Source organism: Chelonoidis abingdonii, chromosome 8 (assembly GCF_003597395.2).
Source record: "Chelonoidis abingdonii isolate Lonesome George chromosome 8, CheloAbing_2.0, whole genome shotgun sequence".
Taxonomy (NCBI): domain Eukaryota; kingdom Metazoa; phylum Chordata; order Testudines; family Testudinidae; genus Chelonoidis; species Chelonoidis abingdonii.
This window is the reverse complement of record NC_133776.1, coordinates 56,122,858-56,136,409: the sequence shown is the minus strand read 5'-3', so window position 1 is coordinate 56,136,409 and position 13,552 is coordinate 56,122,858. Positions and strand designations below refer to the sequence as shown.

Below are 13,552 nucleotides of genomic sequence, written 5' to 3'. Positions count from 1 at the left end.
TAAGAATGTGCCTTTGGATGTTTAAAAGCTCACTGGCACTGTTTTCTGACTAGGTTAGACCTCAGTGCAGCCAATATTCCCATTGTTATTACTGCTTGCTGTGTGCTCCATAATATCTATGAGAATAAGGGGGAGAAGTTTATGGCGGGGTGGGAGGTTGAGGCTGCCAATAACAGCCAGACACTAGGGGGATTAGAAAAGCAGCTGCACAAGTAGGTGCGCTGCATATCAGAGAGGCTTTGAAAACAAGTTTCATGACTGGCCAGGCTATGGTGTGACAGTTGTGTGTGTTTCTCCTTGATGCAACCCCGCCCCCTTTGTTGATTTTAAGGGCTTGGCTACACCTGCAGTTGTGCAGTGCTGGGAGTTACAGCTGTCTTCATACAGCTGTGTAGGGAAAGCGCTACAGTGTGGCCACACTGACAGCTACCAGCGCTGCAGCGTGGCCACATTCGCAGTATTTACAGCGCTGTTGGGAGTGGTGCATTGTGGGCAGCTATCCCACAGAGCACCTCGCCCCATTTTGGCGCCATGTGTTGTGGGAAGGGCGCGAAAGGGTGCAGGTCATTCCGCTTCCTGTCCCAACGCCCTGTGGTGCATCGCTTCACATCCCAGCAGTCAACTGTTTTTCCGTCCACGTTTGGTGCCATTGTGAGTCTCCCAACGGTTTCTGTGCAGCGCGATTTCTGTGGGAAATGGAGCCTGAGCTGCTGAGGACTTTGCTGATGAGTGTCGCCAGCACATCACGGTTGGCAGTTGAGCTATTCAGCTCCAAAGTGACAGTGAGGAGTCCGACAATATCGAGTCGCCTGACGCGTATGACACTAAAGTGCTTTTGGCATTAACTGAAATGCTCAGCACCGTGGAACACCGCTTTTGGGCTCGGGAAACAAGAACTGAGTGATGGGATCACATCGTCATGGAAGTCTGGGATGACGAGCAGTGGTTGCAGAACTTTTGGATGAGAAAAGCCACTTTCATGGGACTGTGTGAGGAGCTCGCTCCCACCCTGCGGCGCAAGGACATGAGATTGAGAGCTGCCCTGCCGGTGGAGAAGCGGGTGGCTATTGCAATCTGGAAGCTGGGAACTCCACAATCCCGACAGCTACTGGTGGTTGGACCTTTGGAGTGGGAAGTCGACCGTTTGATCGTGTTGAGCAGGTTTTTGCAGGGCCATAATCGCATCCTGCTAAGACGAATCGTGGACTCTGGGAGAGGGACATTGTGGATGCTTGCACAATGGGAGACTTGGAGGGGACAATAGATGGGAAACATATTCCTATTTTTGGCACCACCCACTAGCATCCCGTCTGTTATCGGAAGCGGTTTCTGGCACCACTCCACCTACAATTCAAGTACATTAATTCGGAAGGGGGTATTTCTCTATGGTCTTCCACGGCGCTTGTGAAGTCACCGTGGTGTTGTTTCATTGACATTACAACAGGGCTGGCCTGGAAGGTGCATGATGCCACGCATTCTTTCGGATACAGTTGGCCTGTTCAAGGAAAGCTGGCAGGGCAGGGACTTTTTTCCCAGACCGGAAGATCACAGTAGGGGACGTTGAAAATGCCCACTGTGATCACTTGAGAACCCCGCTTACCCGTTAATGCCTTGGCTCATGAAAGAACTGTATACAGGGAAGCTGACAGGAGCAAGGACCGGTTTCAACTACAGGCTGGCCGGTGCAGAATGACTGTTGGGGTTGTGCCCCTTTTGGCGTTTAAAAGGGTTGCACTGGCGTTCTCTTTATGGGAAGCCTAGATCTTGGGGGATAAAAAGCTGAAAGCACACCCTGTCAGCGCCCACTCCTGTTCTTCCTCCCCTCCCTCCCCCTCTGCAGGTTTTTATATCCGCTTATGGTTACCTCTCTACTCTCCCCCATTTTGTAATATTTTTCGTGAGCCCAATGGGAAGGGTGAAACATTTCAGTCCAGGCCATGGAACCCCAAGGTTCAACTGCCTGGAGGCTGAACAATTTGCAACAGGCCAGAGAGCAGGGCTACTGAGAGAGGCACAGCACAGCGAGGTACAAGGATTAGGGCATGCCCTGGATGGTGAGGAATTTGCAGGCTGGAAGCCAACAGTAATTGTTCGGTGCCTTGCACGGGGAGTGAAGTTGCAGTGGTTACAATGATTTGCACGTGTCTTTTTTTCCTGGGCTACGGTATCTTACACTTTCTGCCAATTAAAGAGAAACTGTTTTGGAAAGCCAACGAAATTCAGTTATTGAAATAGGAAAATAACTAAAAGGGCAGGGGGGGTGTCGTGGTGAACTGTACAGTCAGAGGTTTGAATATGTCCTGTCTGGAGTGCTGTGCACAATGACTGCTGCACTTTCAGGAATGAAAATGCTGCATGGTGATGGGGGTTGAGTGCAGAGGTAAGGGTCGCCCAGTTTCTAGCGGCTGGTAAGGTTATGAACGTACAGGGAATTCCAGTTTCTTCTGATTGGCGGGCAGCTGCTGCTGGTGGTTATATAACCTGTATGCTGGACGAAGGGGTTTTGGAGAAGCTGAACATTGGGGCACAAGGGGAAAGAGCTTTGGGACTGGGTGGGGCGGCACGGAATGGGTAGGATGCTGCTGCCTGCATGGCTTTACGAGTGACTGGATTACAGCCATTTGGCGTTGCCAGGAATGCTATCAATCAGCTGCTTACGCTGCTTTGCTTCTTAGCTACTGGCCTTTATCTCACTGCTTTTTCTTCCTCTCCAGCACTTCTTGCATTTTTCCCTCCAGTCCTGGAAGTTTTTACTCTCTGTAGCAGACTGATTTCCTAAACTGCTTTCACCATATCTTTCTTTGCCTTTTCGTGGCTTTTTCTCAGGTTTTGTAGCCTCTCAGCAGCTCGTGATCCAGCAGGTGGGTATTCAAGGAACTTATTATGAAGACCAAAATTGAAACATGAACAGAGAGGCAGCATTGTGTATAAACAGTGAAAGAGTTTTACAGCTCTCACTTTAGCATACTTTCCACATACCAACCACAGCACCGAGAACACTAGCAGCGAAGAAATGGGAGTGAAGGGGGAATCGAAGTGCAGGAGTTAAAATTTAATCCCTGGAAGGATATCTCCGCTGCTGTGGGTCACCTGGGAAGGGGACTAATTGGGTCAGGGCTGTACTGGGTTCATTGCGTTGGGAAGCAAACTGCTGCAGGGGGTCCTACACTGAAACGCACTATCCCAACATTTTCCCACCAGGAGGTTATACTGGAAGATATGCTCGTGCGAGCGGTCACCTGGGAAGAGCGGGAGGGTCTTACTACAGCAATGGCGGATTCCGCCCAGGCCCATGCAGCTTGCCTGTGTGAAATGCAATGTCCCCCACCCCCCTGCAGCAACAGTGGCGCGGATGCGTACCTACTGGGACATAGGACCACAGTGGCTCTCCCTATAAACTTGCGGCAAGGCACATTGCCCACGCTTCTGCGGCAGAAACTTTGAAGAGATTACCGAGGCCAATTACCCGATGTGATAGACCCACATCAATGGCTATTCCAACACTAGGCATGCAGCCATAACCCGCCCCCCCACCCGACCATTTCCATACCGTGAAAATAAAAGCTCTTACCGGGGAACCGTCGTCTGCGCTCCTCACTAAGTTCAAGCTGCTGCGATCTGGCTACCTTCCTCCTGGCTTGAGAAAGAGCTCCTGCTGCACGCCTGCCCCTGGGATCCCATGGTGTCTCTCCCCACCCAGTACCCTCATCTTGGTTTTGCTCCTCGACCTCCCCCTCCTCCTCTCCCGGCTCTGAACTGTCCATCGTGTTCCTCTGGATTGGCAGTGGGTCACCCCCAAGTATTGCGTCCAGCTCCTTGTAAAAATGGCAGGTCAATGTCGGGGCAGCGCCTGAGCGGCGGTTTCCCTCGCGGGGCTTGGCAATAGCACTCCGCAGCTCCGCTTACTTTAACCCTGCACGTTGTCACCGTGTCCCGGTCATGGCCCCTTTCAGCCATGGCCCTTGAGATCTGCCATAGGTATCGTAATTCCTCGTGGCTGGAGCGCAGCTTGACTGCCACAGCTTCCTTTCCCCCAAACACTGATGAGGTCCATCAACTCGCCATTGCTCCATGCTGGGGCTCAGTTTGCGCGTGGAGGCATGGTAACTGGAAAGATTCACCAATTTGATATGCACTCCATCACCTGGCTGAGCAAACAGGAAGGGGGATTTTTAAAATTCCTGGGGCATTTAAAGGGTGGGTCACCTGAGGCCAGGGCAGTAGAGTGTGAACTGATGAGCAGAGTGGCTGAACAGGCATTCTGAGATACCTCCGAATACCCCGGAGGCCAATTACAGCGCTTTTGGTGGCCACACTTAAGAAGCAGCGCTGCAATCCTTATACCCGAGGCAGAGCAGGAGTACAACCAGCGCTGCAGCCAGGGAGATGCAGCGCTCTATGTGCCTTCCAAGTGCGGACGGTGAGTAAGTTGTAGCGCTGATAGTGGGTTTACAGCGCTGCAACTCTCCAGTGTAGCCAAGCCCTCATTCCCTGTAAGCCAACCTTTGATCACAGCTGGCAAAGGAAATAAATAAATAAAAATATGGAGCTATACCTATCTCATAGAGCTAGAAAGGACCCTGAAAGGTCATCGAGTCCAGCCCCCTGCCTTCATTAACAGGACCAAGTACTGATTTTGCCCTAGATCCCTAAGTGGCCCCTCAAGGATTGAACTTACAACCCTGGGTTTAGCAGACTAATGCTCAAACCACTGAGCTATCCCTCCTCTATAAATAAAGTCATTATTGTTTTGAAACCATGCATTCTTTCTTTATTAATTAAAAAAAAGGGAGATAACTGCTAAGGTAGCCCGGGTGGAGGAGGAGGGAAGCACAGATTCTTCTCTCCATACAGCAATCTGATCCAGTGTCTCCCGTTTGCTCCATGCTGGAGGGACTGCATGGTCACCTGTGCTACTGAGCTCACCACGCTGACCAAACAGGAATGAAATTCAAAAGTTCCTGGGGCTTTTCTTGTGTACCTGCTAGTGCATCGGAGTTGAAAGTACTGTCCAGAGCGGTCACATTGGAGCACTCCAATAACGTCCATTTGCGTCTACACTACCCCAAGTTTGACCCAGCAAGATCAATTTTAGCGCTACTCCCCTCGCTGGGGAGGAGTAAAGAAGTCGATTTTAAGAGCTCTTTAGGTCAACAGAACAGGGTTGCTTGTGTAGGTGCATTCATTATAAAATCGACCTAACAGCTAAATTTGACCTAACCCTGTAGTGTAGTCCAGTCTATCTTGTCACCAGACAAACTAAACTTTGTGATAAAAGGTTAAACCTAAAATTGCACCACATCGTTTCTCCTAGTCCCAAGAGACCAGTCACTTACTCCGAATCAATTGGTACTCCAGATTTTACATCAAAGACAACTTGGCAGCCAATTCTATAGTAAATTAACTATAGGATTATTAGCTAAGAAAAAAGAATGAGAGTTATTGAGAGGTTAAATCGTGTAAAATATAACAGGTAAATCACAGTTTGTAACGCCAAATGGTGGTAGTGATGTAATGAACTGCCGATTTCCCAAAAGTCCTTTGGGGCTACCCAGAATAATTCTGAGGTTCTCCATCTTCTCATTCAGTTATTAGAATGCAAACAGTCCAGAAATACAGGATCTTTCAAGCTGACTCTCTCTAACCATGTGGGCTTTTCTTCTGGTTACAGGTAGTGAAGAATGCACTCGGAGTCCTTAACCTCAAATATCACACACAATGATCACTTACTTTGAAAGTAGCATTTTCTGTTAAAGTTCTTAAATACTTGATTAACATTTCATAAGATTTCTTTGCTCGGTAATTTAGTTACAGGGTTATAATCAAATGTAAATGTTTGCTTCTCCATTACAACAGGAATAGATAAGCGAGAACAATACAACTAAGGACCCAATCGTTTTCATGAAGTAGTTCTTTCTCACATGCTCAGGTTCCAACTGATCATCGTAAGTGGGGTTGTGAAGGAATTTTTCACCAGGTTAGATTGGCAGTGGCCTTGGCGTTTTTTGTTTTTTAAAAATGTGCCTTCCTCCGCAGCATGGCTGCAGGTCGTTTGCCAGGATCACTGGGGTCTCTCTCTATCATTTCCCTACCCTTGCGCACTGGTGCACCTCCTCCCTTCTATTCTCTGCTTGTGGCACATAATAGTTTAGTCTCCTATGGGCTGTAATACTTTGGCCTGATTTGGTTACTGGGTTTAGTGTGCAGTCAGTAGTGTTGGGGCCTATAATATACAGAAGATCAGACCAGATGAAAGAAAATTAAACCCACTTGTAAAATATTCTTTAGCTCAGGGGTGGCAAAATAAGGCCCATGGGCCGGATCTGATTGGTCAGGGCTTTGGATCTAGCTTGCGAGAGATTGCCACCCCTGCCCCATGTGGCTTTTGGAAGTGGCCAGCAACACGTCCCTGTGGCCCCTGGGGAAGGGGGTGCAGATGGTTCCGCATGCTGCCCTCGCCTGCAGGCACCGCCCCCTGCAGCTCCCATTGACCAGGAATGGGGAACCGTGGCCAATGTGAGCTTTGGAGGAGGTACCCACAGGTGAGGGCAGTGTGTGGAGCCCTCTGTCCCCTCTCCCCCAGGGGCTACAGCGATGTGGTGCTGGCTGCTTCCAGCAGTGGCACGGGGACAGGGCAGGCAGGGAGCCACTCTAGGTAAGTGGTGCCAAACTGGAGCCTGCACCCCGAACCCCACCTGCACCCCGCACCCCAGCTCCCTGCCCTGAGCCCCCTGCCGTACCCCTCCTGCACCTCAACTGCCTGCTGTGAGCCCCTTGCCACACCCCTCCTGTTCTGAGCCCCCAACTCCTTGCCCTGAGCCCCTTCCTGTACACTGCACCCCCTCCCACACTCCAACCCCCTGCCCCAGCCCTACATTCATGGCCCTGCATGCAATTTCCCCACCCAGATGTGGCCCTCGGGCCAAAACATTTGCCTACCCCTGCTTTAGCCATATAAATAAAAAGAAAACAAGGAAAGAAGAAATGAGATCTCTAATCACTGTGGTTGGAGTGGAGTATAAAGATAATCCAGAGATGGTCTAATACCTAAACGAATATTTTGTCTCAGTTTATAATAAGAGTAATGACTAGCTTGGGGACAGTGGCAGGATGGCCAATAGGAACAAAGACATGGAAGTTGAAATTACCACATCTGTGGTGGAAATGAAACTCAAACATCTCTGGGGGCCCTGGATTATCTCCATCCAAGAATATTAAAGGAATTGGCACATGAAATTGCAAGCCCAAGAGCAAGGATTTTTAATGCATCCATAAACTCAGGGGTCATACCCCCTGACTGGAGAATTGCAAATGTAGTATTTATATTTAAGAAAGGTTAAAAAAGTGATGTGAGAAACTTCATGGCCATTAGTTTGACCTCAATTGTATGCAAGGTTGTAGAACAAATTTTAAAAGAGAATGTAATTAAGGACATAAAAGGTAAACAGTAATTGGGATAAAATACAACATGGTTTTACAAAAGGTAGATTGTGCCAGACCAACCTGATCTCCTTCTTTGAGAAGATAACTGGTTTTCTAGACAAATGCAGTAGAACTAATCTGCCTGGATTTCAGTAAGGCATTTGATATGGTTACACAATGAAAATTATTAGTTAAACTGGTGAAGATGGGGGTTAATATGAGAATCAAAAGCTTGGTAAGGAACTAGTTAAAGGGGAGACAACAACAGGTCATACTGAAAGGTGAACTGTCAGAGTGGAGGCAGGTTACTAGTGGAGTTTCTCAAAGATTGATCTTGGGACCAATCTTATGTCACATTTTCATTAATGACTTTGGCACAAAAAGTGGAAGTGTGCTAATAAAATTTGTGAATGACACAAAATTGGGAGGGATTGCCAATATGGAGGAGGACTGGAATATCGTACGAGAAGCGATGGAAACTGGAGTAATAGAAATGGGATGAAATTTAATAGTGCAAAGTCATGAGTTAGAGACTAACACGAATTTTTGCTATAAACTGGACACGTATCCATTGGAAGTGACAGAGGACGAGCAAAACCTGGCTGTACTGGTTGATCAAAGGATGACTATGAACACCAATCTGATGCAGCTGTGAAAAATGCTAGTGTGGTCCTGGGGTGCATCGGACAAGCTATTTCCAGTAAAGATATGGAAGTGTTGTAACCATGATACACTGGTGAGACCTCATCTGGAACAGTGTGTGCAATTCTGGTCACCCATGTTTAAGACAGATGAATTCAAACTGGAACAAAGGTACAGAGAATGGCTACTAGGATGATTAGAGGAATGGAGAACCTACCATACAAGAGGAGACTTAAGGAAGTCGGCTTGTTTAGCTGAATCAAATGAAGGCTGAGGGGAGATATGACTACTCCCTATAAATATATCACAGGGGTAAATACCAGGAAGGGAGAGGAGTTATTTAAGTTAAAGGCCAGTGTGGAAACAATAATAAATGGATATAAACTGGTCATCAATAAATTTAGGCTAGAAATTAGACAAAGGTTTCCAACCATCGGAGGAGTGAAGTTCCGGAATAGCCTTCCCAGGGGAGCAGTAGGACAAAAAAACCCCACAACTTGTTTCAAGACTGAGTTTGCTAAGTTTATGGAGGGGATAGAATCATAGAATATCAGGGTTGGAAGGGAACTCAGGAGGTGGTCTAGTCCAACTCCTTGCTCAAAGCAGGACCTAATCCCCAACTAGTATGAGGAGAGTGCCTGTAATGGCATACAGCCCATCCATGATGTTTTTTACCAAATATCTCTAGTGACCAAAGATCGGACACTAGATGGGGAGGGCTCGGAGTTACTGGAAAAGCCCAGGTATCTGGCTGGTGGGTCTCATCTACATGGTCAGGGTCTAACTGATTTGGGGTCGGAAAGGAAATTTCCCCTCAGATCAGATCAGCAGAGGCCCTGGTAGTTTTTTTTTTTTGTTCTGTTTTTTGTTCTGCCTTCCTCTGTTGTGTGGGGCAGGGTCACTTGCTGGTTTTAACTAGAGTAAATGGTGGATTCTGTGTAACTTGAAATCTTTAAATGAAGAGTTGGGGACTTCAGTAACTCAGCCAGAGGTTATGGGTCTATTACAGGACTGGGTCGGTGAGGTTCTGTGGCTCAGGATGTTCAGGAGGTCAGACTAGATGATTGTGATGGTTCCTTCTGGCCTTAAACTCTGACTCAATTTTGCTTTTAAAAAACTGGCAAGAACCTGAGAAGAAAATAAACTGTATGGAGCTGAGAGGAGCTGAAGGTGAAGAAGAATCAACTAGGGTTGGAGGTACAAAACTCAAGAGAAGTGAAATCTTTTTAAAGAGGAAGAAAGTGTATCTGAGAGAAACATGAACAAAATTTAAGAAGCTACCTTAGTTACAGAATTTTCTCCAAACTTGTTCAGTGGTGCAGGATTCAAAGATAGCAAACCTGGGTGGAGGGGGAGTGAAAGGAATTAGAGGGGCAGACAAAGCAGTATAAAGGGGAATAAGGAAGATAAGAATAGAGAAGCAGAGACTATGGCCTTATCTACATAGGGGAAATTGGCTTATTTATGACAGAATAAGCTGTTTTGCAAGGTATTTCAGAATAGCTCCCCATGTGGACAAGGCCATAATCTCTGCTTCTGTACTTTTCCAAGTGGTCATTTTATTCCCAAATTAGTGTCTGCATGTGGAGTTATTCTGGAATAGTTATGCTGGTCAATTTCCATGCGTATTAAAGGCATATGCTGTCAAAAGAGAGGGGGGGGGGCAGAAAAGTCGAGGAAACAGTTGAGAGCAACAGAAGTTGGAAATTTTAATAGGGAGATTGCTTCTGACCTTGTGGATAGGTTTTAAATTCTGCTACTTCTCCAAGGCTGTGTGGAAACAAGTTGTCTGATGGGTAGGAGAAGTTGGTGTTTCAGATTTTGAAGGAAAATCAGCTGTTGCATGAAACCTGGGGTGAAAGGAGAGCTTAGCAGAAGGGAGAGGTCAGGACATGTGGATGAGCTGGGAGGTCAACTGAAAGATTAAATCTGTGGTAGACAGCTTCTAGGGAAGCCATGGAGACTAAGCATGCTGTTCTCAGCTTCTCTTATTGCTGCACAACCTCCTCCTTCAATTTTGGCTGCACTTTTCCCTGCATCTCCTTATTTATTCACACCCTCTCTGTGTCCCCATGAAGTTGCAAAACTGCCTCATCAGCCTCCTTCTGATGCTGGCCAAGGTGGCCATCCATCATACAAGAGGAGAATGCTGGACAGGGGAGGTATTTTGCAACTGTGGGACCTATTTCCATTTTTCCCTTTGCTCATGTATCTGGGTAGAGGTCGTCTGGGCTGCATCCACTGGCTCCCTAGACACCTTCCTGGAGCAGTGGGCACTGTCCGGGATTCTCTGTTTGATGTCCCCCTCTGACTCCCTGTTCATGACCCTGTGACTCTCACTCCTGTTCCTGTTTTATAATTTGTAGCTCCTCCCCTTAGGTTGTGGGAGGGCCTTCTGATATGTATGGGCTTGCACCCCTAGGGACTTCAATAGGTACTCTTACTGCTGCAGAACCTTCTCCTTCAGTTCTAGCTGCACTTTTCCCTGCACCTCTTTATTTACACACACCCCACAAAGTTGTGAGACTGCCTCATCAACCTCCTCCTGGTGCTGGCCAAGATAACTGGTCACTACACCAGGGGAGGAAGTTGGATGGGGTAGGGGTTTCTCTGCGACTGTGGGGCCTACTTCAGATCCTCCCTTAAGTCATGTCTGAGGGAAGAGTTCTTCTGGGCAGTGTCCACTGGCTCCCTGGACATCTATGAGGAGCAATTAGTGCTGTCTGGAAGGGGGAGGGGGGTCTCTGCTTGGTGTCCCTCTCTGCATCCCTGATTTTGAACCTGTGTTTACTTAATGTCTGGGTGTACCAGCTGCTCCCTGTAGGCTGAGGAGAAGGGCCTTTAGATGTGGGCAGGACTACATGAACCCATCCTGAGTGCTTCAATGGGTGTTCTTACTGCTACTGCTATTGGCACCCCTATGTTAGAAGAGTGGCACACACCAGTGAATGGTGGAGGATGGCAATAGTGGAAGCTGCTGCCATTTGTTCCCCCTAACTACCAGTTTGTTTTTATGGTGGAGTGAGGAAAAGCTGTGCAAGCTACGAGCTGCAGAGACTGGTGGTGCCTAAGGAATGTAGAATTCTGCTCAAACAATTTGTCTTCAGTGGTGTCGACACAAGCATTAGTTCCCCCTCCCCCAAACACCTTAAGGGAAGAGGAAGGAGGAGTAAAGTATATTTATAGGGATGTGAGATGCAGCCAGCTGGTGCTGCCAGACATCCTTTCATAATTTTGTCACAAACACAGAATAAACTAACTTTTTTCGTATTTCAGAGACAATGTGGATTTCAAGGAGACAATTTGTGTCGTCTGTCTCCTGTTGCAATAAAGAAGCAGGATACCCACTCCCACACTCATGGTAAATACATTTTATTCAGCACTCTAAGAAGTATTGAGGAAATATATCAAATTTCAAAAGAAAGGAAGACAGAGCTGAAGTGTGAATTAGCGATAGACAAAAATGTAGATGACCAGAACTTATATTCCATCTCTCTCTTTTAGAAAGCAACCAGCTTTCAATCTGTCTGTGTTTTGCCACCTAGAGTAATGGTGCTATAGAATAATTAGAGAATGTTTGGCTTCTACTCAGGAAATATATTACTTAGGGAATTTTGCATTTTGAAGTAGTTTATTTCACAAACAACAGCCATCTGTAGGGACTGTAGGCAACTATCTAGAGGTGCCATAGGACTCCTCCTTGTTTTTATCCAGAGGCTTGTCTGTTGTTGCCTGTTTGGCTCCCACCCATAAATGTCTATCAGTCTTCTGTCAGATTTCTCAGGCCTTCAGGACTTTTGAGGGTGAAGGAGCATTTCAGTGCCTCCTGGTTATTGGGATTGCCATTTTAAAGTAACAGGAAATCAAAGACCACGAAGATAAGCAGTCCAACTGCAGGTTAGGGGCTGCTGACAAGAGCACACCCTTGCACCTGGGCAGGATAGTATTTATTAAAAAAGTCTTTTTGCCTCAAAGGGGGAAAGAATTGTGCAGCTCAGAGAAGCAGAGGACTTCAGGCTTTTCCATTGCCTATGTTCCCACAATGAGAAATTAAAAAGCCTGCAATTGTAGTCTGACTGAGGCATGTATTAATACATGGGTTTTGTTTTAAATGAGGGAAATAATCCCCTCGTGGTAAGTGAATCCTATCTGTGGTGGGGGAGGGGACAAAGCTCTGTTTTTAGCTGCCTGGACAGGGGTGACCAATTGGGTGCCGCTTTAATGCCTGTGGCCAGGGATGAAAGTAATTTAAAGGACTTACCGGTAGGCAGGAGTCCTGAGCAGGGGTGTGGCCTCAACAAGAAGAGGCGGGGCCTTTCAAGATCTAATGGATTTCAGGCTGTGGCTGGGAACCGCAGCGCCTTTAAATCACCCTGGAGCTACCAGCTGCAGAGGTGGCTGGGAACCTCGGAGCTCAGGCCTGAATTAAAGGGCCTGGGGCTCCAGGCCCTTTAAATCACCGTGGAAACCCAGGTGCCTGAGCTCCGGCGGTGCTTTAAGGGGCCCTGGGATCCCCACAGCGGTTGGAGCACCGGGAGCTCTAAATTTCCTCCTGAGCCCCGCTGCCAGAGCTCCGGTGGGGATTTAAAGGGCCAGGAGCTCCCCACAGTGGCAGGAGCACCGGGACCTTTAAATCTTCACTGCAGAAGCTGGTCCAGTTCGGCACCGTGTACTGACTCTTGCCAGTACGCTGTACCGGACCGTACCCGCTTACTTTCACCTCTGCCTGTGGCTCTTCTTTAGCCAGGAACACGCAGAGCGCTGAGGATCGGTGCTAGCGGCTGTATAGCCGCATGGAGAACACAGCTCCCCCCGCGGAGGCCAGCAATTAAGACGAATGACGTATGGCTTATGGGGAAGGGGGCTGCGGGACCGCTCCCCATCTGCCTGTGTCCCGTGCTGGGAATCGGGGCCGGGCAGGTGCGGATTAGCTCAGCGCAACATCGGCTGCCTGTGTCAGGGCAACCCGGCCGCGCTGATGCATCATGGGAACAGTAGTCCTCAATCGAAGCGCCTCCCCGCCTCTTGTCCCCCCGCATTGCCGATGAGTCATGGGAACTGTAGTCCCCGCGCCCTGCGCGTGAACATCTGCGTGAGGGGCGGCCCCTCCCCCTTCCCCTCCTGGGCTGTGGCCACGCGCGGCGGTTCCGCTTCCCCCTCCGGCTGCCGCCGCCTCGGTGGGTCCCACTGCCGCCATTGTAGGAGGCTCCGTGCGGCGGCCGCGCCGTGCGATCGAGAGGTCCCAGCCTCCTCGGCGGCCGGCTCCTTTCCGGGGCAGTGGGCAACCGCGTCCGCCGCCGGTGAGTTCAGCGCCCGCTGCGCGCCGGGGCGGGGACCGGCTAAGGGGGCAGCGGGTGGCCGTTCCCTCCGCCGCGCACACCGTACATGGCCCGGCCCGACTAGCGGCTGGGAGTCTCCCACCTACCGAGGGGCGGAATCCTGGCCCTAAGGCTGGCGGGTGGCGGCGCCTCCCCGCCGCTTCCTCCTG

At 48.9% G+C, this 13,552-nt stretch overlaps 1 protein-coding gene and 1 long non-coding RNA gene across 10 annotated transcripts in view; one reads left to right on the top strand and one right to left on the bottom strand.

The window, feature by feature from the left end:
- Window positions 1-13,552, bottom strand: part of LOC142047199 (uncharacterized) — a 17,762-nt gene extending 4,210 nt beyond the window's left edge. Inside the window, exon 1 of one of the 3 annotated variants that reach the window (XR_012656397.1) lies at window positions 13,490-13,552. This is a non-coding gene — a long non-coding RNA (uncharacterized LOC142047199). Of the gene's footprint in view, window positions 1-5,336; window positions 5,421-9,796; window positions 9,915-13,489 lie in introns of those variants that run through there. The other 2 variants (XR_012656398.1, XR_012656396.1) reach the window with 2 other exon arrangements.
- The window catches only part of PAK2 (p21 (RAC1) activated kinase 2), a 77,392-nt gene continuing 76,939 nt past the window's right edge, over window positions 13,100-13,552 (top strand). For 2 of the 7 annotated variants that reach the window (XR_012656393.1, XM_032805891.2), the window contains exon 1: window positions 13,100-13,364. The gene's annotated coding sequence lies outside the window, so the exon portion shown is untranslated. The remainder of the gene's footprint in view (window positions 13,365-13,552) is intronic. The other 5 variants (XR_012656394.1, XM_032805902.2, XM_032805913.2 and 2 more) reach the window with 3 other exon arrangements.